The 27071-nt window shown below is 41.1% G+C and overlaps 1 protein-coding gene across 1 annotated transcript in view; it reads right to left on the bottom strand.

The window, feature by feature from the left end:
* INSC (INSC spindle orientation adaptor protein) overlaps nucleotides 1-27071 on the bottom strand; it is a 129788-nt gene that overhangs the window by 102531 nt on the left and 186 nt on the right. The gene's annotated exons all lie outside the window — the stretch shown is intronic.

Raw genomic sequence — 27071 nt, 5'->3', positions numbered from 1 at the left:
TTTAGCTGTAGTAATACTTAGGTAAATAGAAACAAGCAACATTTCCACACGTGATATTGAGTATGTCACCCTATAACAGCCCTTAATTTCATAATTTGTACATGTTTAGATTGAAACAATTATATGCCGAGTATTTTTAATACAACCAAACACAGGGTACAACAACTCCCTGAGGCTTTCCAGGTCTCAGGAGCTGTTTAATATAACTCCATAGAAATAGAAGTCCAGAAACTTCTTTTTACATTTTCACAGCAACCAAATGTCACTTTCATTTCACAAGTCCTACAAATTTTCTCCAAAGGAGAGGAGTTAGAAATGGGAGAGACAAGAGCATTCAAATACAAAAAGAATGCAAGAAAATAGGTATAAAGGAAAAAGCTGCTCTGGGGAGGCACTTTCATTGAAAATTACCATGGAAATAAAGAAGATGCATCATGAAAAATGCCATTGCATCTCATGCTTAGGACAGCAGTCTGTGCTGGAGACAGTAAGTCCCTGGCATGGGGCAAAGTTTCAGCAATGATGAGAGCACATTTCAGACACAGCACAGTGTTATATTTTGCAACTCATGTTGGCTGCATTTTTCTTCTGTAAATCAACATAATTTGGCTCTTTTAACATTCTTTTTACTTTTCCTTCATTTAATGATTTTTCCAGAAGTGCTTAAAATCAGGGTGTTCTGAACACTAAATTATAAAACCTGGCATATAAAGACTCAAATTCCTATAAATACACGAATATCCCATTTTCTGGAATTCTAATCAGCTTCCACTTTTTATTTCGCCTCTATTAGATGGCAATCTCAAGAGCATTTTTACAACTACTGAATATTCATCACTGCTTTTTTTCCTTTAAAGAAAATCTATTGATTAACTGATTTTGTGGCTTACATAAAGCAAAGGTCCCAGGTAAAAAAAACCCCAATAATGTGGGTATAGAAGTAGTAAAGTTTATACCTTATAAGTTAGAAGGATGACAGAACTTCAACAGCAAATCTCAGTTTGGGAGATGAGTGTAAAGCTCTGCCCCTCATTGACTCCACACTGCTGTTTAACAGTGCCATGCACCACAACCTTATTCTAATATTTCTAGGGAAATCCACCTCCAGCTTTTCAACCACTCCATGTTCTCAGCTCTACATTTCCCCAGGATGAGAACCAGTGTTTAGGTTAAATAGCTGCTCTGACTCAGGGCTGGCAAGGAGGCCCCTGCTGGACTGCTGGGACCCTTGGAGAAGGCAGAGAGGATGGAGCTCTGAGGATGCCAACACTGCACAGTCTCCAGAGTTTTGTGTCCCACACACCACTGTAGCCCTGACAGGGAGTGAGCAGCACCAGCTCAGGGCTGAAGGCAGCACTGGGAGCCCTGTCCCATGCTCAGCTGTCAAAGCATGCACTCACCTTTTTCAGCAGCAACTCTGTGAAAACGTGAAATCAGGCAAGACTTGCTTTGTTCACAGCAGCATTCATACCAGAACTTACATAAAAATCAAAGGGACAAAAAGCTCTCACACAACACACACCTAAAATAACCTTACTTCAGCTGTGCCTTGGCAAAAAGCCTAGGCAGCAACAAGATCTTTCCCTTCAGCTAGCAAACAGACCCCATTTTCCTTTTTCCAGGGCCCACATCCGTATAATCAACTCTAGTTCTGGTATCAGCATTTGTAGGTTTCATATGGTCACCATTTATAAGCAAACCACTTCCTCAGTACAAACACAGTATATTTTCTCATGTTCATTTGGCAGAATAGTTGTGGACTGTGGAAGAGAGTAAGGAGAAACTGTACGGGACGGAAATCAGATCTCAAAAAATCAAGGTATGTTCCTTAAGACACAACAGATCAAACGTGCAAAAATCACTACACAGATTGTTTGAAGCTCACTTTTCTGCCTTCCTTTTCTCAGAGGAGCTACGGCAGCCACTCAGACCTCCCTGGTGGGATTTCATGCATAATTGCAAGCATTGTGTGTAGAGGGTCTAAAGCAGCCACATCACTATCTTCACCACAACTAAATGCCATCTCCAGCACATCTGCACCCTGACGTAGTGTGTCCTGGTGGCTAGCTAACAGAAGAAGCCAAGGAAACCAAAGTTTTGAGCTCAGGTTAGATACTTTATCTTCATTTTTCTTCTGTTAGAGAAAAAACCAAACCAAACCAAACAAAAAAATATAGGAAAACCAAAAAATAAAACCCCAAAAATACTTAGAAGCAAACCAAAACTAAAGGAAATACACTAAATTCACACAGGGAAGAAGTATAATTGTCATTTCAGTGCTCTCCTTGAAACAGGAGTTCCAGGATCCAATACACAAACTCTTCAGGCTCCAAGAAAAAGACTGACATTAAATATCACAGCTTTAAAAGAAAATACAAGCACAGCCCTCAGCCTGCCATGGGATTACTGGCTGCAGGCTCCCAGGAGCTGCCTTTTGCCTCTGACAGTTTACACATCAGTGTGTTGAGCTGGTACTGCTAAAGACACAAGTTCAGAAAAAACAAGAGCACACATTTTAGTCTGTCACTGCTCTGGCAAGGACTGACACCAACCTTTTCATCTGCCTGCCCCATCACACAACAGTAAAATGGTTTTTTGTGACACAATAAATACTGCTTTTTAAAGAAAACAATCAACCATACATCCTGAAGCACCTTACCTGGCCTGTAGCAAACAGGAGCCAGAAAAAAATGAAATATCAAAAGGTCAGTCCACTGTTGGCACAATCCCTTGCACTTGGGCTGAAAAGACATGCTCAAATCCTACATGCAGTCCATGCCTGGCAGGGCACTTTCATTATATGAACAAAGTTCATGCTTGAAAATTACTCAGATTGCGGTCTTTGAGAACAAATTGACTTAGTTTTAATTATTCATGCACTTGACTCTCAACAGGTTGGCTTTCCCAATTACAATGCCTGGCAAAGAGTATAACCCAGCCAGCCCTCAAAGACTTCCACATAATATTTTCTGCTGGTTTGTTTCTGATTATAACAAAAGATTCTTGTGTAGATATTTTCCACCTGTTTAATCTGTTGGTGGTATTCCATCTGTCTTTCAAAGACAGCTAATTATCAACAGGCCCTTCCATTCTAGCGAACAAGTCTTCAAGTATGCTTTTCCTCCACATGCCAGTAGATCTCACAAAGCAGATATTGAAGAACGAAAAGCCTCAAGAGATCACATCACATTCAAAGGATCAGATATTCAAATTAAGAAGCATCACAAAATAAAAAAAACCTCAGAAATATTTTCCAAATTTGACAAACACTCATTTTCTGGGTAAAATGGGGATTCCAGAATAAACAAAGCTCACATCTGACATAGGAACTAGGAAACTAATTTTTTTAAGTAAAACAATGTTCTAATACAGATTCATTATGAATATAAAACCTACAGCAAATCAACAACTTCTTTTTTACTGGAGGACAGCATGGATATCAACAAGAAAGCAATCATGGAGCAGTGCCATGTTATACCAGCTGAAAATATGGCTCACTCCCCTTGCTACAGAGAACTGGCATCTAAAAATACTATGCTGTAGCCCATTATTTTAATGCAAGTTTACAGCCATTCTACTTTCTCTGAAATTTGTACACTCTGCCCTGAAGCAGGCAATGAACTAGAATTCAGCATAGGGAAGGCAGAAAACTGCAGGGAAAATGCAGCATCTCAGGGCACCACTGCCCTGCACAGAAAACTCAGTGTACTCAAGCTGCACTTCCTTTCCCTTGTACACTGCTTTTATTTTGCAGCATTGGACCACTAAGGGAAAATGAAAAGCTGCTTTCCTGTAGGATCAGCACAGCCTAAAAGTATATGAGCCAGAAGGATAGAATTTATGTTTCACCAATATTAAGAATTTATCAATGCCAAGCTAGTTAAAAAACCCCATTTGTTTTCACTATTAAGTAAGGTATATTAAAAATAATTTAAAATTAAAATTATTTGAAGCTATGTCATAAAGCAGAAAAGCATTTAGATGCACTCACAAAACTTTTGCAACTTTATCCAAACCTTTAGGAACAATTTACTGTGAGTTGAGTACCAAAAGAACTTTGATCACAGAAAATGTCTAATTAAAATTAACTGATATTTCATTAGTAAAAAAATATTAATTACTATCAGAATTAAAATACTCTGACTTAAGGAAAACAATGAACAGATATCCTTATCACTGTGAATGAAGGCAATGTTCATTTCCAAAGACTGAGATTTTAATTTGAGCATTCACTTCACCCTCTAACAGTTACAAGCAAATTTAAGTGCATAAAATTTGAAAAGTAATTATATGAACCAAAAGGTGAATAAGAAAAAAATCCCTTCCTTTTATATCATAAACTGTTCCTGCAAATTGTGTGACTAAAGAAATGCTCATATCAGGGCTTGAAAGTATTTTTCAAAACTGTAAATTGGGAACAGCAAAGAAGGCAGTGCACTAATGCAACGTAGATGTAAAGTTCAATTTGTTTTACACAGCAAAGCAGCACATCTTAGTACTTAGACATGACATTTACTTTTCTGCCTTTTAATCCATCCCAATAAACAAGCAGACATTTATCCCACAAGCCACTTTTTCAAGTTCTCAGTAGAGCTGTTAATTCGTGCCTGCTGCAGTCCTGCAGAGCAGGAAATGCTTCAGCCCTGCATAGATCCTTTGCACTCATCCTGCACTGAGTGCAAAAAACTTCTCCTGAGAAAAAAAAAACCACAACAAAAAAAGCCAAAAATAATATTTATTTTTAAAAACCTTCATACATATTGCCCAAGTCATTCCTACATCTTCCCCATGCTTCCCCGTCAGTAACCTGAACAAACTAGCAGATCTAAGACCAAAGAATTGCTCCAAAAGACATTTACCATTTCACAGTGATAAGGATATCAGTTCTTTGTTTTCCTTAAGTTATATTATTTTAATTCTGATAGTAATTTTTTTTTTACTAATGAATCAGTTAATTTTAATTAGACACTTTCTGCCATCAAAGTTTTTTTTGTGCCCAGCTCCGAGTAAATTGTTACTAAAAGTTATGGATAAAGTTGCAAAAGTTTTTAATAGACTCACCAGGAAGGGCATGGACGGTGCACGGTTCTACCAATTTCACAGTTCCTGTGAATACTGGCCTACCTGCATATTTAAACACCACCATGGATTCAAATAATAAACCCAAGTCTTGATCAGCAGTTGACATAATGCTGAAAGTAGACTTAATTACTTTTTCTTCCTCTAGAACAAGGAAGGAAAGCTGAGATCTCATTTCATTACTAAAATGGAATATTTGGGATAGAAATGAAAGGGCAAATTCATCCCTTTAGAAAACCCTTTTAACCTCAAAATAATAGTCAGGCTTGTGACTGAGGCAAGAAGTATCATATTTTGGGGGGCAGCTTATTTGGTATGCTTCTGTAATTACAAGTTTAAATCTATCCAGCTGGAGAAACAGCAGTAATGGTGTCCATTTCCAAAAGATCTGCATTTAAAGACTGGTTTTTTTCTATTAAGTAAAATTCTTTATGAATCATGACCTCTCTTTTTTCTTGCTTGGCCCAGTTTTCAGTCCTGGAAACTGCTGAAGTCCATCTACTCCAGGCAGATTTATTGTCTGGGCAGACAGAGAACCTACAGCTGCAACATACCCCTTATGCACTGAAAAACTGCTGTATTCTCTCTCCTTTCAAGCCCAAAGAGTCCCTCAATCAATGTGCAAAAATCTGTTTTAGAAGAACAGGAAACCTGCAAGCTACAATAGCACAAACTGGGCGAGTACAGTCCAGGCCCTGCTGCCTGAATCATGAGAGCTCTCCCAGCCTTGCTTCAGCTTTCTTCTCACCAGCCAAAAGAAACATATGCTGTTCTATGCTGAAAAGTCATTTAATTCAGCTAGTTTTGGCAAAAAAACACCTCTTGAAAAATGCATTCGTTATTTGCCACCCAGTCTCCCAATTCCTTCTTCAATAATACACAAAAACAGCGCAAAGAAATAGAAAGGCATCACCACCAGGCAGGCACAAAGGTGTGTAATGCAATCATGAAACATAAGCAGAATCAAGCTCAACAGCACTCATTTTGTAGAGGAACTAATCCATCATTTATGATGGTTTGCTGTTAAGTGTGAGTTCTCTACAGCTCAGATAAGCTGAGCTCAGCTGAGCTGTTGCTCGATGTGCTTCATCTTTGCCTCCACACTAAGTGCAAATACAGCTCTCAAAATCACTTTTTTTTTTTGGCAGACCAGAAAACAAGTACTCCTCTGTGATGGTTTGCTTGACAAGACTGCAATTTTTTCTATGGACAGCCTCAAAGTTCTACAAGAGGTGTATTTTTCATCAGTATTAGTTTTGTGAGGCCTATTGATTGATTTCTTTTACTTTTTTTTTTCCAAGCTCTTTAGATGGGATTGCATATCTAATAGGAATAAAATGTAGACGCTTAAATTTTATAAAACCTAATGAATTCTTTCAAGCTCTTAAAGAAGCAGAACTACCAATAGGGAAACAGCATAACTATGTCACAGAATTTAAGGAAAAGCTGCAAATCCAAAGAAATCCTTGCTATAACTAATGCTGCTTAATGGGCAAAGATATTTAAGGTTTCAGTCCTGCCAGGATCCCAATCCAGCAAACTACTTAAGGACTCTCATATGCAACAAAATGAAAAATCTCACGTTTGGAACATGACACCTGCTGAAATGCTTTGCTACTTTAGGGCCAGCCACCTCAGCACTTCTCAGACAAGCTGCTTGTCAATCTCCACTGAAATCTGTTGTGTCGTCCTTTGGCACTTGCCTTCAACCCTGTCAAACACCCCATGGTTTGTCTCAGCACAGTTGCTGTTTCACCATTTAGATGCTTAGAGTTCCAATGGTTTCTGAGGCTTTGACACAACTGTTGAAGATATTCCAGAGAAATCTGCTACAGAAACTCCCAGTGCCAGCAGCACAGAGTGGAACACATCCCTCATGGAAGGGCTTAGATTCAGAACATTGTTTTAATGCCTCCAGGGGATGGCTGCATAGCCCACCTACCTGAAAGCCTACAAGGAAGCTGCTGCCCATGGTAGTTCCTTTGGAAGGGATGCCGTTTCCATGACAGATGTGGTGTTCCTGCCTAGAGCCCCAGTCCCATTCTGCCCCTGCTCCTTGTGCAGCCCAGTGAGTCACTCACACCCTGATTCTGCAAAATGCACATCCAGCCAGGAAGATACAGAGCATGTGCTTAAAGCCAAATCATCTCATTAAGGTTTGAGCATGTTCTTTGTCAAATAAAGCAAGTTTCTGCCTTGTAGAAATAATCACGTTCCTCTTCACACTCCTTGCTTTGCACTATTCCTTTATCTTCCAATAACCTCAAGCAATCCAGCTCTTGCTTGCCAGATTTCATAGAGATACTGGACAAACTCAAAAACCTGTATTTTCTGGACTAGATGGGCACTCATCAAGTTCAAAAATTTAATAGCTCTGAGAAAAAATTTCAGTCTATTTTATCCTCTACTGTGTGAACATAACTCTCAGTTAAAGACCATTAGGGTAAATTGAATGACTCTAAAATGTGAAAATTTGGCCAACCCATTTTTTAGACAAATTAAATACACACAGATTGTAGCTGGCAATCTATTTCCAATGACAAAGTAAGAGACACAGCAATGGGCTGTACAGACTTTCACAGATTTCGTACTAGAAACAAAATGCACAGCCACCAAGTCTTTAGACTTGTTTCAATGAAGAAACAGTACCAAAAATATGTAGTTGTAAGCAAAGGATGGTCTTGCAAAAGAAAACATGGATTCATGTAGAAAAAATAGCACAAGTGGAGAGGATCTTGTGAACAATAAGTTGAACAAGGAACAATGAACTCACAACTCAAGCTCAGATAAAAATTAGCTTATCACTTAGGAGAAAAAAGAAGACACAAGAACAAGGATGAAAAATAAAGGCTTCTTTTTGTTATATGCAAGTTTGTTTCATTCTTTACCAATTTACTAAAGCATCTGTGCACATACTGTCCTGTTCTGGCAAAAAGAGGTGATGCAAAGGCTGCATATCTGTGGGAAAAGGCAGCGTCCAAACACATGAACACTGTGAGAGCACACTGTGGGGGTGACACAGCACAGTGGCTCACAAGCATCTGCAATTTAATCAGTCAGCTTCTGCTCCCCTACACAGAAATTACTGGCACAAATGGGTATTTTGAACATCAAAATTGAAAACTTACACTGTGATTTGTAAGCCAGGTTACTAGGAAAAAAATATGGTCGTATGCAAGATTTCATCCCTCCTTTTAAATAAAATAAAAATAAAACAATTATTTATCAAGTGAACTTAACTTCTTGTCAGAACAAGCAATTCATTCATCAGCAAAGCTTTGTTGGACCAGGGAATATTGCTTTGATACTGCAGTGTTAAAAAATCTACCTTGATCCAATGACTCTACTGCCTATAATTTCTAGTGACACTTAAAGGGCTGAACTTTCCAGGTGCTGTTGCAGAAAAGTATAAGTTACAGCTACATTCAGTGAGACACAACAGGTTTTATACCAGTATTTTCAGCTTGCGAACCAATATTGATCAGCTCTGAGTTGTGATGGATCCCTGTCAACAGAGCTGACTTGCACTGAACTTTGGCCACCTGCTCAACATTCAGACAACCTCACTGAAGACCCTTTCTGCATCACTTTTGCTACTTAAGAAGAATATCTTGGACAAACCATAAGCATCAAGAGTTTTCTCGCTGTTTCCTTATATTTTAATGCATTTGTGTACTGCCTTCGATCCATTTGCACAATATTTGAGGGTGATATTAAAAATTAGTGCTCACAGTTCAAGGAGAGACTGCACCCAGCTGCAGTTAAAATCATAGCGACATCTGGCTGCTTTTTGTTTTAAATGAGTGTGAGAACGGGCACAGTTACTTCTTGGGCTCACTAAAAGTAATTCCCCCTCTTTCTTAACAGTTAAACTGAGAATAAAAGGCAGAGGAAGGCTTTGTTCACTCCTCACACACTATGTACTTGTGCAGAAAGGCAAAAACTGGTTGTTTTAGTGACACATGGAAGGTTACTGGCCTCCCTGGCACCACACTGCCTGCTCAGACAAGCAAGGTTACTGTAAAACTGAGACACCAGACACTCGTGCTAAGTTTATCAAGCAAAAAAACCTTTCTGATGGCTCCAAGAGAGCTTTTATCCATCCAAGATATTGAAGGGATGACATATTTCATAGAATCATCAAACCATCAAGGTTGGAAAGAACCTCCAACATCATGAAGTCCAACCCTTGACCAATCACCACATTGTCAAGTAAACCACAGCACTAAGTGCCACATCCAGCCATCTCTTCAACACTTCCAGGGATGGCACCTCCACCCATTCCAAATGTTTAGACATTTCAGTGAAGAAATTCTCCTGATGTCCAATTTGAACCTCCCCTGCTGCAGCCATCTCATGCCACCCTGCCATTATTTGCCTGAGGGAAGAGGCCAACCCCACATCTCTTCGGGTGGTTGTAAAGAGCAAGAAGGACTCCCCGAGCCTCCTCTTCTCCAGCTCCCTCAGCCATTCCACACAGGACTTGTGCTCCAGACCCTCCACCAGCTCTGCTGCCCACATCCACAGAACTGAATCTATTTTTACTCATAGTTAGATTTCTACTAGACTTTTCATCATTTTGGGATTAATTTCTCTAACTGGCCATCCTCTGTATTTTTATAAATATGTTAAGAAACCGCTGTGCATTTAACCACTTCTCATGTAAACATATCATTAACTGCATAAATTATAATGCAGAGCAAATCTCTTTTCAAAGTATCATCAGCTTCCATGGCAATACTTAAATGGACAACATTTAAAATAAAATTTGTAAATTGTATCCTGATTTTCTCCTATTAATATCCAGCAGGTGCACGGAGTACCAGCACTACTCAGACCACCACTGAGACAAAACACAAAGTCACCTTTTACAAGCTCCGCATGAGTGGCTGCCTTATGCAGTTTATTACAGCAGAAGCCACATAAAACTCAGTGTGAGGTCTTTGGGAGAGAAGGCCTTGGGCAGGGATGCTGCAGCAGGAAGGGGCTGCAGCCTCCCCTCCACCAGATGAGAGCAGAGCCATGGAACAGAGCAGGACAAGCAGCCTGAACACAAGACAGGCCTGGCCTGAACTCCAAAGAGCTTTGAGGAGGAGACAAGACTGCCTATAATAAATGGGCTGCCAAACAATGATGTCAGCCAAGCTTTAGGATTGCATTTCCCTGGGTTTTTTTTAATTTCCTCTTCACCAAATCAACACTATATCGTTCAACAATAAACACAGCTGATTCTGCCCTGTATGCAGAATGAAGCATTTACCAGCTGTCTCAAAGGCATGAAAGAGCAAAAAGCATTTGGCCATCCTAGTACATCAAACTATCAAAGCATTTGAACATGGTTACACTTCTACGTTAACATTAAGAATAAATAAACAGTGATCTTGTACTACGTTTGTACAATAAACAATTAATCTACATAGTTGTAAAAAGTTACTGATTAAAAAATTAACTTGAAAGATTAACTCCACAAGAATAGAAAGCTGTCATACTTAAAGGCTGTAACATAATTCCCCCCCACAGCTCCTGGCTAAGGAGAGATTGACATAACTTTTCATCATCCCTAGTTAATACATTGATGAAAGGCAGACGAATTCATATGCCTCTTGTGAAAGGTTTTGTTAAAATTGCATCTATTTTTGCAGCAGATCTTATAAATCCAAATCCATCTGCAAATATCCCTCAGCTTCCAGAGCACAGAAGGCATCAGGAACCCAGCTCATTTGAGATCAATGATGAAATCCCTGCCTTCCCACGTGCTCTGTGTCATATGCAGATTGCAAATTGCCTGATAAAATAAATAGCAAAGCCCTGACAAAAAGGCAAGGAAGGGATTTATTCTCGCTTTGCTTGTAGGTATCACATATTTGAGCTTGAATCCTAAAAATTCCAGGAAGCCAAAGGGCGAATCAGAATAAACAAATCAAGCACAGCACAGTTTTCCCAGGTTTGCCAGAGCCAATTTGCTCTTTTAGCAGTTCCAGTAGGATGTGCTCTCCTTGCACATTGGTTTTAAAATGTCTGAGACCATTGCCTACTTAGAAACACTTTTTGGTCCTCTTTGTGCCCTGGATCTTGTTCTCAAGTGTGTCTAAGACTAAATGAGACTTTGGGTATTCACCAGTTTATTTTTGCTGCAGTCTACCTCGTATTTACTTTTCCTAGTTATATCTTTAAATCACTTGGGAATGAATAGCCTCAAATCCTCCTAGGAAACAGCATTAGAGTATGTTCTGTGAACTAACTCTTCTCATCAGACACACATGAAAACCCGGCTCCACAAGAAGACTTATCCCAGAAATCCCCAAAATTCACTTCCCTGCCCTTGCCACACCACAGTATGGGATGTGCCACAGCCACTTCCTCCTCCTGAGGGTGCACATAATTGTGGCATCTGAGATAATGCTGCAAGCATGGAGAAATACTAACTTTTGAAATGGAAAAATGATAGCTTGTACAGTAATTGCAGGCTATCATAAATGCCAGAGTTACTTAACTGCAAGACAGAACAAAGGCTGGCCCCAGTTTGAGGCAGTTAAACACCACAGCAATCAAAATAAAAATAAAAAGTCCTTTTCACAAATGTACTTCTTTGTTTTTTACTGGAAATTTTAAAGCATCTCAGCCTCAGTAAATCAGAGGTTGAGCCAGCCAAACTACAGGTCTCCTCTCCATGAAGACCCTGGCCTGGGCCCTTTGGGCTTTCTGGGAAGGAAAGGAAGAAAAAAAAATAAAAAAAAGAACATCCACAAACTTGATATATTCTTTTCAAAAATACCAGCCATGAGGCAGGTCAAATGGAGGCAGATACTGCAGAGTCAGGCATTGCTTTGCAGAGACCTGGAGCCATGACAGAGTTTGTCTGGTATTTCAGATGTGATCTCATCTCCACCCATGGGCACTTTGGTTATGGAATCAAATCCCTAACAAGTAATGAATGTATTGATTTGGCACATGAAGTTGCACTTCATTATTGCTCCAAAACCTAGAGTTACATTTACTTATATTTATTATATAGATATATTATAGAGTTATATTTACTTATATTTAGCATATGCAACAACCAATAAAACAATTGTGGTAGTACAGGCTGAAAACTCAAATTATACTTTTACAACACTGTGATGGGCCAGTTGCCTATTTCAAGCAGCCCCTTCTTTAGCAATATTATTCAATTTTTGCCTCCCCATCTCCTTTTCTTCAAACCCAATTACCCCTGTACCCATTCCTTCAATTTACTTTGGAGGTACCTAGGCTGTGAGAAGGGAGAGAGAGAAAAAAAAAAAGGCATTTTAAATTGAAAAAATCTTTATAAATCTTGAATTTATTTTTAACAAAAAAAACTTGAGGCAGTGTGAAAAACTCTTTATGTATTATCCTTTCATAGGAACTTTTCTCCCCAGGCTAGTTCACTGTTATTATTAATAAAAAGTTATAACTCCTTACTCTTTTCCCCTTCTCCTCTCCTTTCTGACACACTGTATTCACTTTTGAAAGGAATTAGGAATTTTGAGCCCTTTTCATACCTGGTGTTAGCTGCTACAGAGGCCTCTCATTAGTAGGCTACATAAATGGTACTTGAAGCCATAATGGTGCAAAACAACTTTCTAAAGGAACTATTTATTCACGTGATAAGAAGCACCTCACTTGTTTTCCATAGAAAACTGATTCATTTAATTTTTCTGTTTTGAAAGCCTATTAAACTGTAGTCTGCCTTTGACAAAATGGTGCAGAGATTCACAATATTACACAAAGTTTTTGCTTGGTTTATATTAAGCTTTATTTACCATTATTTTGTGATGTAGTTTGTTGTGCTCAGGTTTTGAGAATGACAGGTAAAATTCTGCTGAAAATGGAAACATTTAATGAGACTTCCTACCTGGGTCCAAAAAAAAGCAAGATTCAAGAGAAAAACCAAAATTATCTCCAGCTATTAAGTGTAAGAGCTGTCGATTAGGATCATAAAGGGAGAAACCATGAAGAGAAACTCAAGGTATAGGGAACCTGATTAAATCTCAAACTACTCTTCTGTCTGTCCTAAAGGCATGATTGCAGGCTTCTGCACAGAAATAACCCCAAATCTGCCACCAAGGTGCTTGTGAAATAACCTCCCTCTGGGAAGATGCACACCTCATTTAGATGGTACTTTTATCCACGGAAACCACCACGGAACCAGGACAAAGAAAAGAATATTCTTGAGACCAATGATAATCTGGGTCACATCTTGTCACCAGGTCATTTTCCTGTGTATGTGGGGTTTTAGTGGGTTATGGAACAGAGCACAAGTCCACGAGCTCTGGCACTGCTCTGGAGCCCTGCACAGTGGGCACCTGCCTTCTCACCAAAAGTTATAATTCAAAAGACACTTATAAACTCAAAAGAATAGTGTTCACTTATGCAGTTTATGAGAAGGATCATTTTTGGAAAGCACTTTATAGGATTCTAAAGTCCCACTGTTCCTTTCACCTCTAGAACAAGACTTTCGCTTTTTTATTTTTTGGCTTCAAATAGCTCCCTATAGACAACTGAATGAAGCTACTTCATCAAGAAATTAAATTCCTCTCTTGTCTGTTAGTGCAGCAACAGAACACAATCCTTAGCACCCAGAGAGCAGCCTCCCACCTTTGACTTTAGTTTGGACAAGGACCTGGGCTGCAACCAGTATCACAAAATAATGAGGTTGGAAGAGCCCTCTAAGATCATCAAGTCCAACCTATGCCCTAACACCTCAACTAGACTATAGCACCAGTGCCATGTCCAGTCTTGTTTTAAACATATCCAGAGATGGCAATTCTACCACCTCCCTGGGAAGAGCTTTCCAGTACTTTATTATTCTTTTGGTGAAAAATTTCTTCCTAATATCCAACACTTCTGTCACCTTCATCAAACCTCACCTTGATTATCACCATATTCAAACCAGCATTAAAATTAAGGTGGTGGTTTTACTTCCACTCATCACCGTGATGGGAGTATGGAGGATCCGAAAGCATTAGAAATTTAAATTAACAAACTGAAAGAGATACAAAAAATAGGGGGGACAGAGGTGTTGTATCTGCCCAATTTTTGTTTAAAAAAATACAGCAATGGCAACATTCACACCTGTGACCAAACTGTTTTGTCATTTTGTACTTCATCAGCAACACTAACATGTGAGCAAACGATTTTGTAGTAATCCTGGTAATTTACAATATTTCCTCTCTCTGCTTTCCCATCTGCACAAAACACTGTCCACAACACTCAGACCAAGACAATGACTATTTTTGTGACATTGCCACCCTCCAAACCAACCAGACACTTACCAGCACTACTGTTTACTGTTACATCATGCTGGACGTGTGAGTAGCACCCAGGCCTCTTTCAGCACTGCCCTTTCTGCAACATGAGCTGGGTCCTGCAGGCTGCGGTGAAAATAATTGTACAAATCACAGCTTTTGCTGGAGATTACCAGATCCAACAGGAGATAATCTCTGCTGTACACAGCTGCTCCAAAGGTCTCAGTGGGAAGTTGTACTCTTTTTTGGATCAACACACAGAGTGAGGGCTTGGGGATCATTTTAGAGACAGAAAAAGAAAGCAGACCTGAGGAGCTTAAAAGAAGGAAGAGGTGGAGAGGACTGATTTATACACTCAGAAGAAAAATACTAGTTCCAAATTATTTACTGAGGAATTTCCAGCATCTGCTGTTTGACTGAAACAGGTTCTCACAGGTGCTGGCTGTATTCATCCTAACACACTTGGGAACACATTTTCCACTCACACAGTAATAATGAGCCAGGCTTCTCTTTTCATACTCCATTCCTCCCTAAAAATAAACCCAGCTAACATGAGCACTTATTGCTAGTTAACAGGGAAAAAATAATTAATTAAAAAGTCATTCCACCTTCAAAAGCACAGAAAACCAACTGCTAAGTGGGAATCAATGCAAATATTCATGCCTAGTTATGATAAGAGTCATTCATTACAAGCTCAGTTGCAGCTTGTAAATGCAGAGCCAGGTTTGCACATATAGTACAGAACCGCAATTTTCTCTCCAAATCCTGCCTTTCACAGGCAGTTAATTGCCTCTCAATTTGTAGAGGGAAAAAAATAGCAATGAAAACTTAGAGAACACTTCACCAGGAAGCATATTTAAGATTTATCCCATCTTCAAACACATTACTAATTTCAAAATGACACTAGATTAAAAAAGCAGTGATTTAGATTTCCTCACCAAATCACCCAATGCTGACTGTCCAGCCAGTTGAGGCTTGGTTTTATTTCTTTTCTTCTGGTAACTCATTTCCCAAGAGGTCTACTCCTCTGCACAGGTGGTGCCTGTGCAGCAGGGCACTCAGGACTATCACACTCAGTGATTGCTATGGATTACTACCTACAGCATTTTTTTGAGGAATACAGTTAGGAAAGGGAAATGCAGTCCTAATGTTAGCAAGCCAGTTAATCCTTAACATATGGAACAGAGAAAGGCAGTTTTCCTGGCCAGGGAAGCTTTCTCCCAACTGGCTTGTAGAAAGGCTAATGTAAGTGATGGGAGTAAGGTAGTGTTCCAGCCAAAAAAATGGAGAATATTTTAAATGAGACAATTTGAGGACACTGATGTTTTAAATCTGCTCCTCCAAGGCGTTTTTTTAACATCCAAGATTATACAGCCTTAAACCCACATCTAGATCACAAGATGCTAAGAACAACACCTATATTTTTATTAATTCATGTATGCAGACTACAAATAGTAAAATCCCTACATCTGGGACTGGGCAAAGTTCTGCAATAGATAGGCTCACTGTATGAAAAATGTGCCATATCATATCAAAATGGGCTTCTTGTTCTAGGAAAGAAACTGTCACCTAGGCAGGCTCTAAGTAATATGAAGTTCAGAAGGAAGTCTGAGTCCATAAGTCACAATTTGATTAAACATCAACAAGTGTTCAGTGGCCCAGTTTCAGTACTCTCAGAGCATACTGAATTAACTGTCTTCAGAGCCCTGTAGCTGCACAAGGAAACATTTCACTTTCCTAATTATCAACTGTTCCCACATCCACAGGGAGTGACATGGACCAAGTTTTATCAAAGATAAAAGGTCTAAACTATGCTTGGAGTTGTGCATTGCCTATTTTCCAACTGCAACAGCAAGGAACTACACCAAGTCTAGGAATTACTTGACTTCCCTTACATGATGAGATCTAACCATAAAACAATCTATTTTGTTTTCCTAGGTTTACATCCAGGCAGCACATGCTGAAAGACATCTGTTGCTTACACATTTTTCAGGCTGATTATCAGTTGTCAGTTCCATACATAAGACACTTATATACACACTTTTATTTAAAACAAACTCCATCCTAGATCTCTTGAAAATGAAGCTACCCCTTTTTTTTTTAATATATATAAAGACATTTTTGGCTCATTACCCAGCACCGTTTCCCACCTGGGCAGTGGCTTGAAGAGACAATGATTCTGTGGGCTCCAATTCCATTCATTTGAAAAGCTACAAATTTCAGCTGTTGTTGTGAAAGTCAATTATTCAAAGCTGTGTGCTTTAAAGGCTTATGGGTACTTTGTTTAAGGTGTAGTTTGTTAAGGTGACAGAAGTTTTGGGGAGGTCTAGAGATTAGGTAGCCCCCTTTTGTAGTTTGAAGTAGATCAAGTGGGACAAAAAAACCCCAGAAAAACAAATAAACTGCTATTAAATATCAGATTCACCACTCTGCAAGTCATAGCCTGAGGAACACATCCAGCCAACACATCCAAGAAAAAGTCCAACACAAAATCTGAACAAACAAAGCTAAAACCCTCTCTTTGCAGTTTGCTTGATGCAGAGCAGGGCCAAGCACAAGGTTCTAGACTTGAACTTTCAAAGGCCTTTCCCCACACCTGGGAAGACACAGAGAAGCCAGATGCATATTTGTCATACAGACACTGTTTCAAAGCTCACTCAGGCTGAGGGATGGTAGATTGGATACTTAACTAGATTTAAATACCCTGAAATCACTCTCAGATATCTATTTCAGTTACTGCAAACACTTAGTTTAGAGTATAAATTAGGGTGCTAGCGAAGAAAGATTTAGCCCTAGGCCTCCAGCCTATGCAGATCACGAGACAAGGACAAATTAAATGCCCAGAGGAACAAGAGGCAAGCTGCCCTCCCCACTTCTGCAGCCAGGAAGGAGAAAGAATCATCTCCAGGGTAAAGCTTGGGCAGCCTCCTGTAACAGGCACTGAGCAGCTTGCTGTCCCTTAGCCTCTGTTGGCAAAGCAACAGTGGTGACAAGAAAGGTTTGAAGAGCCCACAGGGAGGGGAGAGCCAGTGGGACCTTGCTGCACTGCTGTGGAGGTACCTCCAAACAATACTGAGGAAAAAAGGCTCTGAGCTGCCCTGAGGAGCATGGCTGAGTGGCCTCCCTTTCCTGAGAAGGGGGACTGGCTTCACAGAGCCCAGCTGCAGAGCCATGGGGGTAGCATTTCACCACGTTCATCTGACTCCACATCCAGCCCTCTTCTCAGCTGCAAAATCCCCAGCACAGAGGCAAATCCCCACAAGCAGCCATACTTACACAACCTCCAGGTCCACGGACAAAAACCATGGCCTTCCTCTCACGCGCCGGAGCTGCCGCTTTCTGTTCCTGTCTCAAGGTGCTCTCCAGTGGTGATCAGTCAGCGACATGCACTGATTTCACTTGTGTCAAACACTGTTTAAAACCTGTGCTCCACAAGCTGCTGGATTCAGACACCAGCTACTGTGTGAAAGGCACACAAATACAGAGCTCCCCTTCACTTCCACTCTCAAATACTTTCTGTGATTAGTGGTGTAAATATAACCCACCTGTGCAAGCTGCTGGAGGGGCACAGGTGGTGCTTGTCAGCCCCAGAAAGCAGCAGAAGGGGAGCAATAAATAAACAGCTGTGACAGAGAAAAGCTGTCCTGCTAGAAATCAAGTCAATGGCAAAATTCCCAACAAGAAGCAGTGTTGCACCCTGCATCGGTAGCCAAGAGCTCAGTGTAACAATCTTACTTTTCCTGTGTCTTCCTGGGCAGCTTTCTAAAGGGAAGAAATTCCCAGTGTGTTCCTCACACGGTGTATCCCTTATCCTCTGGCTGGAAACACAAGAAAACTCTTTGTGCCCGGAGCCCGCGCCGTAACTCTGATCGCATTTCAGCACGGCTGATAAATAAAGAAAAGCTTCGCATGGCAGGCTTCACTCAAGACACTTAAATCTGCAGCTTCAAATCCGCTTTGTGCACTTTCAGCCACGTCAAAGTAAAACACTTTCCCCTAGGAAAAAAAAAAATGAGGGTGGTAGAAAAAGCCTCTGGGTTCTCCTGGGCCATTTACCGAATGGAACACTTACTTTCTGTTTGGTGTAAAGTGACAGCTGGCTTATTAGAACTGACACTGATCCTCCCGAGAGGATTTCAGGGAGCCAGTCACACAGGTGAAGGTCAGCACAGCAAAGGAATTAAATGAAGAGAGGAAGGAAGCCACTTCCTCCTAAGGACAGAAATTAGCTAACAGAAAAGCTATTACTAAAGCAGCCCTCGCTGGCTGGAAATGCACTGCTTGCAATAGGTTTTGTTCTCCAGAAATGCTTTTGGGACACTTTTGGGATGTAAGTTTTTATGCCTTATCACCAGCTCAGTGTGCTGCAGTCAAGGCCCCAGTGCAGTCTCCACCTGCAGAAAGGGCTCAGTGAGCACATCTTGCACCCTGTCACTGTCTGACTGACACAGCACCAAAGGCAACACCTGAAATATCCTAATTTATTAATCATATATCACTTCTGACACATGTGAAAAGCATAATTAACACAGCATGATGTATTTTAAAGAGAATAAGACAACAGCCACAGCCCCACTGCCTGAGTTTTAACTCCTGCAGCAGGCGCGCACATCTGGCTGCAGAGCTGCACGAGTTCTCTGGCTCCTTCAGCAGGCCAGAGGAATAAAGACCTTAGCCAAGGTATGATCAGCTTTTGCCAAGGTTTGTTCAGCACTCCTGCTCTTGCCTCTCTGGGTCTGGCCCTGGAAATGAGCTCCCTGCAGCACCGGGACCTTGGCAGCTGCTGCCCCACGGCAAAACCTGCAGAAGGAAGATTCCACCCTCACAAGACTGGTGAGAGAGGGTGTAGCTATGGAAAGAAATGGGGTTTAAACTCTAGCCAGAGGCAGAATTCCTGCCTCAGACCAGGTGCACTGCCTTCTTGTGTGCAAACCCCTAGTAGGAGACAGAGCCCGTGCTGCTCCGATGGTCTTTCCCCGATTGTTATTCCTTTTCATGTTTGCTCTGCTGAAGTTACAGCAGTGAAACATTTTCCCTAACCCTGTTCCACTGCACTGAGTAGGGCAGCATATCTGTGTGCCAGCTAACTCACTCAGCCAAATGAAACATGTGGGTGCTGCTCCACAGGGAGCTGACCTGGACAGCCTGGAGTGGGCCAAGCAGGACAGCTCTCACCACCTGGGACTGTGCTCCAGCTCAAAGCCAGGCTTGGCTTTTTTTGAGAATGCTTGGGCCAAGCCAATACCAAATTGCTTTGTTGTGAGCCATTCCCTGGGAGCACCCCCAGCCAGTGGGTTTGTTACTCTTTCCACAATTTAAGGGAGCAGGAGAGCAGCAGAAAGCACTAAGTCCACCCTCAGTCAGCACAGCCTCCTCTGGAAAACTCTTACTCTGAATATTTCAACTCACTTCCACAACTGGTTTTAACTCCTTCCCAACCAAGAACACAAAAAGCATCAGGACTCTCAGTGACCCAGCACCACTTTGGGTTTCCCTAACAATTCTACAAGTCAGTGGGTTTGGGGTTGCCGGGAGAGGTCACTAAATTAATCTGACAGGTACCAGCACCTCTGGTTTGAATGTCATCCCTCTCCAGGCATGCTTGTAGGATACAAGTTCACAGATTTTATTGTTATTTCATGTAGATATGACTTACTTAAAATTATGAGAGCTTTTCCTGTCTAGAGACAAATTAATGTGGCTCTACTGACTACACTGGGACTCTGCCAGGGTGCAGAGTCTGGGGATGTGAGGGTATCACAACAGCATCATTTCTCTAGAAGCAGCTTTTGCCAGGTCTCTCTTCAATCTAAAAAAAAAAAATCTCAGTAACTCTGAATTATTGCAATGTTGATAAGTTGGAATTTTGATATCAGAAGTTTTCATGTGAAGCTCCATGTGATAAATCTCAGGACCAGCAAAACAAGATTTTTGTCCCTTAAGCCAACTGAGGATGAAGGTGCACAAATAAGCACATTTGAGAAGTAAATTTGATTCCATAGGTTTTTTCTGTATGACAGGAAAGCTGGGCAGGCTTATATTCATGAAATGCTCTAAATTTCCTAGATGACTTAGAGTGGCACTGAGCAGGTGTGTTATCCCGACATGTCTCAACTTTCCCAGAAAAATATGAGTGAGAAATCCATCTTTCCAGTTCTCAGTCCTCATGAGAGCAATTGGATTTCAAGGATACTCAGAAATATGCAAAGGCAGGATCTGAGAAGTTTGGCTCAGCCCAAAATTTTTTGCAGAGTCCCAGTGATCGACTCCAGTTTCGATCAATAGTTTCAATTCTGAGGCTCTGGATAATACCCTGAGATTGAGCACATCTCTGTGGAAGACCCCAAGGAATAGTTATAGGTAATCAAATACATTCCTTAGCTCTAAAAAATTTCTATGAAATACCACTTCCACACACTATATGTGTGTGTATATATATATATATATATGTGTATATTCAGATAATATGGAGCACACACTCAAAGAACATTGGAGGTACAAATCAACTAATAGCTAGCTCTAACCTCTTTTAAAGGTCACAAGCCTGCTAAAATGTTTTCAAGCATGAGCCTACCCAAAAGCTGTGGATTTCTTGTCTTTTCCTGGGATCACAGCACCAGGTGCTTTCCCTCCCTGCGGAGCTTCACCTGCAGAAGTTCAGGCCTCCCTAGGTCTTTTTCTTTGGAATCTGAAGTCTGTGGAATGAATGTCTGTCACCAGACCATCTGGCCCCTGGCACCTCCCACCCCAGGGACCTCTGCAGATGGTGGGTTGGAGTCCAGGAGGCACAGGGGCCGCGGCAGGGAAAGAACTGAGCTGCTGGACTTGTCACCAAGCACAATCCATGTACAAGCCCAATTAGAAAAGTTATGGTTAATCCCCACTTGGGAGGGAGGCAGACAGGCAGAAGCAAAGAAGAAATCTTGTTTAAGAGATAAGAACCATGGTATCTAATCCCAGCTGAAGCCCTTCCCTTTGTGCTCAGCTGAAGTTTCTCCACTGGCTCCTCAGTGCAGCTCTCCCAAACGAATCCAGCTTTCATCCCACGACCTATGTTACCCAAAGAGACTCTTCCAGCAACAAGGAGGAGGGCACAGATACATCCTCTGAACTTCTTTTTGGACAGCACTGCTGCCTCTGACACTCAGAGACCCCTACAAAGGGCTAAGACAGCCCCTACACCCCAAAACATTTCCACATGGACCAGTGCCATGGGTTTTATGGCCCATTAAAGGCAGGTAGCTGCCTGGGGAGATGACTGAAGAGTGGAGAATGGAGTTAATTGGGCCAGGTACACAGGAGGCAAAAGAGGTTTGGCAGGCAGTCACTCATGCCACTTTAGCTGATTATCCTGGTAGAAAACATTGCACTCTGTGACCACATTTGCTTTCCAGGCCCAGGAAAATAGGTGCTTCCTCCTGTGTTCATTAAGTTAGTATGAGGACTGGTGCTCAACTCCTGCAGGAAAAAAGAAAGCTTTCCATGGCTGTGCCATCCCATGTGTGCCTTTCCAGCAACCTGCTTCAAGCCCGTTTTGCTTCCCCTTTGATCACCAGAACTTTGTGCCAGAAATGACACATTAAATATTTGGCATTCAAGAAAATAAATAAAAAAGGTCAATGGGTGAAAAACATGTCCACACACAGAATGGCAGTCCTAAAGGAGCCAGGAGAAATGTCAGTGCCCTTTGGAAAAAAATTACACAGGCCAAAGGATGACTGCCAAAATATACTAATTTCTTTTATTAGACAGTGCAGGTCTTAACCCCATTTTCCTTAATGCTTTAATACACATTTTACCTCATATGACACTGATGAAAATTTAAAGCCACCTCAAAGAGTACAGGGGTGTATAAAAGAAGCAAAGGAAAACTTGGATTTCCTCTTTACCAAAGGGGAGGAAAGAAACCTTTGCTTGTTACAGATAGTAAAATGCTAAAAATGCATAATCTATTTTTCAGTCTTCCAAGTATTCTCCCTACACACAGCCACGTAGACCTACCAAACCCATAACATATTTCATTTTTGTCTCTTTCTACATATGCAGCACAATTTCAACATCCAACACAGATGTACATTGTTCTGGGTGAGATTTTCAGGAAGCAAACTAAAATACAACTGTCCAAGGACTGGAATCCTGCAACATGAAACTGTAAACATTTTTGAAGTAAATATTATATCCTTGTGTCAATCAGCTCCAGTGAGACCCATCATACACATTTACCCATGGGCATAGGTTTCTGGAATATCAAACCCCAGACAGCTGGGGGTTTTACACAATATTATGAAAATTAAATTAGAATTGATGTTATTCTAGTATCTATCCGCCTTGACTTTAAGGCTGCTTCATTGAAAGAGAGGAAGGAGAGAAAAAGCAGGGGACAGAAAGGTTTCCATGAAAATGGCCCTGTTTCAGGAGGAACCTGGCTACATCTCTCTTTTCACTGCCAACACACTTCCCCACCCTACCTGGACATAAACCACTTTAAGCAAAAACCATAGATATACCATTACAGGCTCTTTTCAGTCTGTCTGTAGAAACTGCCACATGTGCAACTGAGAAAAAGCACCTAACCCAGTAATAGCTTTCCCTTTCCAAGAGGAAATATTTGCCTCAGTGTATGCCAGGTTTAGAAATACAGAAAAAAGTTCCTACAGGCTGAGCTATGTTTGCTTTCCACAGGCATCAGATAAGACTGTTCACATGAAATGAAGGTATGGTTCAAAATAAAGTAGCAACACAAAAAGGAATGCTGAGATACAGAAACACAAGCCCTGAACAGCAACAGAAATAATTCAAAAAAGCTGTTATCACACTCACATTCACCTCCTTTCTTACAGTCAAAGTGTATGAAAATTCCAGTCCAAAATGCACTGACAGAAAAAGTTGCTCAACTGTTTAAACTTCACATTTAACACACTCACCGCCCTTGCAAAGTGCCAGTATGGATTTAATCTCACAGACACCTCAGAAGACTATGGACAGATATTATCACCCAACAGCCCTTACCATTTGTCCTCATTTTCTTTCTGTATATACCAACAAATATCCCTTTTCTGCTTTTCCAGCTGAAGCAGCCAATTACCTGCTGTGCTTTGTAAGCTCCCATCCACATTCCCCAGGAAACGGATAACGTGGAGTGCAGCACAGTGAGGAGAGCTCACTCAGATGCAGAATAATTCCCAACTTACCCAAGCAAAGTCTCCCCACTGCATTCACTGGCTGAGCTATGTGTTAACTGTATTTATTCACTCCTGAAAGACTACACTTTACAGTTATAACCCTGGCAAATACTGAGCATTTCAATAATTCTGCTTTTTCCTTATCTGCACAAAGGGGTTTTATTTCTCTACCACAGCTGTACACAAAAGAATAGAGTGCCATTTCAACCCAAAACTCTCTGAAGTTCCTACTTACCAGCTTGTGATTATATATTCAGCAAGCCCCAAGAGCTGAAAAGATTTTGTTGCAGGAGACAAAAGTTACAAAAAAGCAGGCAGAGTCAACAAAAATGAAGGGAAACTAGCATAAATCCTCTCTTCATTCATCTACTTAAATGTTCCTGAAGGCTAAAAAGGACCTTAAAGAAAGCGCTCTCAGCAAAGACTACATCCTCTTGTCAGTCAAACCCTGCATAGTTTCAGCCAGGCACCCGTCCAAAAAGACATGGAATTATTCTATTTTTGTCTCCCTGTGCAAGTGGAAACATTTTTACAGATTTGTGGTGAGGATTTCAATTTTTGTAGTGGTCAGCAGTAGAGGAATGTAATTAAAGACCCTGATAAATGAAAGATAGTCCAAAAAGATTATCCAGAAACTGGATAAATCTGGAGATAAATAACAATTCCATTACAATACAGTCTGATATAAAAACACATTAAAAACTTTCAATGAAGTTAAAAATCCAGATGTGGTTTACTGGAAGAAAGTTGTAAGAAACTTTCCTTTTAAAAGAGAATTGTTGTCAGTAGTGGGACACCAACACAGTTTCAACAAATGTAGGCTGATATTTTTTAATTAAATATTTTTAGTAAAAAAAAAAAAGAATGATATTATGCAGAGCACTAAAAGTTTGGTTTACCACGCATGTTATGTCTGGTATGTTACTGGTTTTGCACAACACAGGTGTTTCCTTAGAAGTACTGCATATGTTGCCTGTTGCTGTCTTACAAAATAAACCTTCTAAACTTCTGGCTTTATAAAGTAGGAAAATACTTTGGAAATTATGTTTGGCTTCTATTGCATTTAATGTTTGCTCCTATTCTATCAGAAAGAAAGTATAGCCATTTCCCCTGTACATTCAGCCTGGAAGCTGACTGAAACTCAGTGTACATCATTACTGATCTGTGGAGCTCTCCAGATCTGAGACTTCCCTCAGAAAGGAAGCTTTTAGTTCAATTCCCCAAAACTCTGTCAGCATTGAAGAGGGTGAACTTTTGTCCTTGCTGCCTTCTCTCTGCTCCAACTTCCTCATCCATTGTGCCTTTCAGAGTGGCTGCTATTCCACTCTCATCCACCCTCCCCTGATGCGCTCCATCGCTGCCCTTTCCCACTGCGCCTGATTTTTACTCCTCTCTGCAGCTCTGAGTTCCTGTCTCCAGGTCCTGCCCAGCCTCACTCTTAGGGCATCCCCAGCCCCTGCAGCCTGCTGGGCTGCCTTACACACAGCTCCTAAAGCTGTAGAAATCTCCCTCCTGCTTTAGTCCAAGTGAGTTGGTCCTGGCTGTCATCATCCCTCAGGTCAAAGCCTTCATCCACATGCACTAGAAGACATGAGAGAACTGCAAGCTGGAGGGTTGCAAGGAACAAACAATACATATTTTAACAGAAAAAAAAAAGCGCTTGTTGTCCTCCTGTCCCCTGGTTCTTAACTTACATGTTGCTTTTTTTGCTTGGATTTTTTACGTTCTCTTACAGTGGAAATGTCCTTGGGGTAGGAATGTTCTCACACTACATTTTGAATTAGTCTCTGGAGTAGCAGGATCCAGTCTCTTCACACTGCAAAGCAAACAAGAAATAAACTCTTACTTTAGTATCTTATTATCTTCTTCCTGAAATCACAGCTCTTCTGAGATGCAGCTTTCAACTAAATGTAGAGATTTGTTTTAGTTTTAGGGATGAAAAAGGGAGTTTAGAAAAACCCTGTGTGGATGGGTGCACATTGTAGGTTGCTACTCACACATTACTGGAAATGACAGAGGGCTACTAAAGCTTCAGCAAGACAAGGACTTTGCTTCCCTTTGAAACATCTCAGGCACATGACAGTGCTGGTTTCTCTAACCAGGAACATGGCATGATACCATTCCATGCTTGAATTCTCGTGTTTCTGAGAAGGGGACAAGAAAATGTGAAGGAGAGGAGCACGAGCTGGAGCACAGGGTACAGAAGGGCAAAACGAGCCCTAAATGCCAAGGAGCAGTTTTGCTTGGATTACATCTGGGAAGGCAGGATAAGGACAAGGCAGGGCTGTCTCTATTAAACTTGTCAGCCCTTTTCTTGTTGACATAGGAGTTGAATTTCTCCATCTACTCCTTTCCTCCAGGATACCTGGAAATCCGTCACTGGTGACCTGTAGAGAAGCATCTACCTCAGGAAGTTCCACAGGGGTACCAGCAAACCACAAACTTTCTCCAGCCTCATTTTTACCTCAGCCTTTATGGATAAGTACAGCTTCATCCATTCCATGTCCTACAAGCCTGCCCATATCTGCTCTGGCACCTACAGATGGACTATTCCCAGTCCTCTTCTTGCAAGATTCCATCTGACTCCAACCTTTAGTTCAATCCCCTGTCATCCCCTTTCATAGTAAAGCTGTGGCTGTTTTTACAGCTTGCTCCTCCCTGGGCAGCCTTGCTCTCCAGCCCCCTGTGATTGTGCTGGGCAGAGCAATCCAGCCCTTGCACCCACAGCAGCTCCACCTGCCCCTCCTGGGCAGAGCACAGTGCCTCCCTGCCTGGGCCAGCAGGGTTTGATTTTAATTCTGCTTGCCCCAGTGATGCTGGTCATCTAGAGGATGAATGGTGCTTTCAGGATGAGCAAAACACTATAATTTAGGGAGTTTGCAATTTACCAAAAGACCTGTGAATTATGTGCTCAGAGCAGCTCCTAAGTAATAAAAGACTGGTGCTGACACAACCTAGAAAGGAAGGCTCTCAAACCTTTTGTTCCTCACGGCAGAGAAAGGCTGCCAGCATTCCCATGCCTTCTCTCTGCAGTAGAGAACCCAGAGAAACCCCTGGCACTGATGCAGATCACTCTTAAGCTCCACCACCTGATGCTGAATACAATTCCCAATCATTGTGATATCCAAAATACAGGAAAATCATCAAGGCTTTGCACTGTTAATGTCTAATTAACATCACATTTCTTGCTGGCTGGCCATCAGCCACTATTACACCAGTATGACATTGACTTTTAAAATGGAGATGTTTTATGGCACTGATTGCTTAACTGTCTTGTTCTAAAATTGCCTGGTCTCCAAAATCCATCCATTTTGAAGAGTTCCTAAGAGGCAAAAAGCCCTGGATTAAGATTACTGTTCCGTTATTGGTCAGAGTGTTAATTTCCTTCCTGTGATACCAGGCTGCTTATCATCTTTGACAACACACCTAATTGCTGTTACAACCCCCACAGCTTTTTCATAGGTGCTGTCAAGATTATTTTAATTAAAATAATCTCTATTCAGAGGTTAATGAAAATAGAGAGGAAAAAATCCAGCAGGAA

Source organism: Geospiza fortis, unplaced genomic scaffold (genome assembly GCF_000277835.1).
Source record: "Geospiza fortis unplaced genomic scaffold, GeoFor_1.0 scaffold327, whole genome shotgun sequence".
In the NCBI taxonomy this organism is placed as follows: Eukaryota; Metazoa; Chordata; class Aves; order Passeriformes; family Thraupidae; genus Geospiza; species Geospiza fortis.
The sequence above is the reverse complement of the archived record's forward strand: the minus strand, read 5'-3'. Positions and strand labels throughout refer to the sequence as shown.